This window comes from Schistocerca gregaria, unplaced genomic scaffold (assembly GCF_023897955.1).
Source record: "Schistocerca gregaria isolate iqSchGreg1 unplaced genomic scaffold, iqSchGreg1.2 ptg000581l, whole genome shotgun sequence".
Lineage (NCBI taxonomy): Eukaryota > Metazoa > Arthropoda > Insecta > Orthoptera > Acrididae > Schistocerca > Schistocerca gregaria.
This window is the reverse complement of record NW_026061971.1, coordinates 102,501-105,000: the sequence shown is the minus strand read 5'-3', so window position 1 is coordinate 105,000 and position 2,500 is coordinate 102,501. Positions and strand designations below refer to the sequence as shown.

The 2,500-nt window shown below is 55.5% G+C and overlaps 1 non-coding gene across 1 annotated transcript in view; it reads right to left on the bottom strand.

Moving 5' to 3' along the window:
* Positions 1-207, bottom strand: part of LOC126315960 (small subunit ribosomal RNA) — a 1,893-nt gene extending 1,686 nt beyond the window's left edge. The window contains exon 1 of the ribosomal RNA XR_007556057.1: positions 1-207. This exon is cut by the window's left edge and continues 1,686 nt beyond it. This is a non-coding gene — a ribosomal RNA (small subunit ribosomal RNA).
* Between the last annotated feature and the right edge of the window lie 2,293 nt (positions 208-2,500).

Genomic DNA, 2,500 nt, shown 5'->3' with positions numbered 1-2,500 from the left:
GCGTCCCTTCCATCTCTGGTCGGGACTCTGTTTGCATGTATTAGCTCTAGAATTACCACAGTTATCCAAGTAACGTGGGTACGATCTAAGGAACCATAACTGATTTAATGAGCCATTCGCGGTTTCACCTTAATGCGGCTTGTACTGAGACATGCATGGCTTAATCTTTGAGACAAGCATATGACTACTGGCAGGATCAACCAGGGAGCTGCGTCAACGAGAGCTGAGCAGCCGGCCGCCCGGGAGTGTGTCCCGAGGGCCCGCGCGAACACGCAAGCGTCCGCTCAATTATTCTGCAAACAGGAGGAGGCTGAGCTCCCCTGCACGATACACCTCGAAACCCTCTCAGGTCCCGGCGGCGCGCAGCGCCGTCCTAAGTACTTGGTCGGGTTCGAGAGAGGCGCAATCGCCCGGAGATAGGCGAGTAGACGCTTTCAGTGCGAACACCCGTGCTCCCAACTGAGCTTGCCGCTGCCGACAGAGGCCCGGGAGCGTGCTGTCGTGGCATTGCCGGCGGGAAACAACACGCGCCACCTACGGTGACCGGCAGCTCCAACGCCAGCGCCACAGAAGGGCAAAGCCCCACTTGGGTGCAGAAGCGAACTCTCCCAGCACAGCGCACGCGCCAACACGTCCGCAGAGCTGCGATACAAACCACCTGCGAGAACCGCTGGGGGCGACCGAGCAGCAGACGGCGTCGCGACGCCGAGTGCCGGGCGGCGGCGCATCCTCAACGCACACAGTCCGCAATCGGACCAGCACACTGCAGATGTCCACCGCGCTTCGCACCGGGCTCGGCAGAACCCACTTTGGCCGCCTGGCGCCGCGCGCAGGGTGCGCCGGCGCATAGCTGGGACGCCAGCCGGGCCCGTCGGCCGGCGCTCCTGCCACTGGGCGCCCCCCACCAGCCGGCTGTAGTGCGTGCGCTCACGCAGCGCGCGGCCAGCACGCCGGGCGGCCCCCCCTCACCGGCCGGGGACTGTCCCGCCAAGCCACAGCCTCGTATCGCTTCATACCCACATGGCCAACTCAGGTTCGTGGGCATGGCGGGTACCGCCGAAACAACCGGTTCACAGATGTACCGATCGTCGCTATCACCGATGCACCTGCAGCGCGAACAACCGCTCAACAACTGATTTCCAGTTCATTTGCGGATCTTTGGCAGCAAACGTATACGTCAATCTACATTTGCGAAATCTACGATTCTGGCATGCCTGCATGTTATGTGTCACGACACGCTACATCAGCCCACATACACACTGCGGCATGTACACGAGAGAACACGTGGAAGATGGTCCGCGCACGTGTGCAATGTCCCTTGCGCGGTCGACTGTCAACCGGCCTCTGTAGCATGTCGCAGATGTGGAACGCGGTCCACCGTGCTATCATGTTGTGTGGGGCAATACGATTAAATAGGAAAACCCTCGTCGCTACATCAACAGACGGCTCACGCTGATTCCCGGCAGAGGGAGGAGGGGGGGGGGGGGGGGCCAACATGCAATACTTTCGTCCGTACCTACTTACCACATGTCTGTACGGCGTACAACAGTGCAATCTCGCTGTAATGGGGAGACGAGACAAGTAGCATCGTGCACAACATATGGCCCTTATGATTCGCCATTGTAGGGCGCAGCCGGTGTACGGTCAAGCATGTGCCACATTATGTCACTCAGTACGTAACGACGGATGATCAGTGTGGGTTACGCGTACATCAGCGGACAGTCCACACAGGCCGTACCACAACGTACACTGACTGCATCGACAACCGAATGCAACTGAACAGCTGCAAGGCTCATTTCACAAACAAACGCCTGACCGACCAGCTTGGAAGGGCAGGGGGGGAGGGCGATATTCGTTCTGTAGCGGTACACCCTTCCAGTGGTTAGCGGGACTGTGTAGAAAGTACGCAACACTCGAAAGACCTTTATGTGAGGGTACGCACCATGGCATCAAGAAATACACATGACACCAGAGGATCCAAGCAGTGAACTATGTTCAGAGGGTTGCTGTTAGGCAAAGCTACATTCCTGTGACGTTACATGTGACAGTTAAGGTGCAGTGTAAGTTAGGTTAAGGTGCAGTGTAAGTTAGGTTAAGGTGCAGTGTAAGTTAGGTTAAGGTGCAGTGTAAGTTAGGTTAAGGTGCAGTGTAAGTTAGGTTAAGGTGCAGTGTAAGTTAGGTTAAGGTGCAGTGTAAGTTAGGTTAAGGTGCAGTGTAAGTTAGGTTAAGGTGCAGTGTAAGTTAGGTTAAGGTGCAGTGTAAGTTAGGTTAAGGTGCAGTGTAACTTAGGTTAAGGTGCAGTGTAACTTAGGTTAAGGTGCAGTGTAACTTAGGTTAAGGTGCAGTGTAAGTTAGGTTAAGGTGCAGTGTAACTTAGGTTAAGGTGCAGTGTAACTTAGGTTAAGGTGCAGTGTAACTTAGGTTAAGGTGCAGTGTAAGTTAGGTTAAGGTGCAGTGTAAGTTAGGTTAAGGTGCAGTGTAAGTTAGGTTAAGGTGCAGC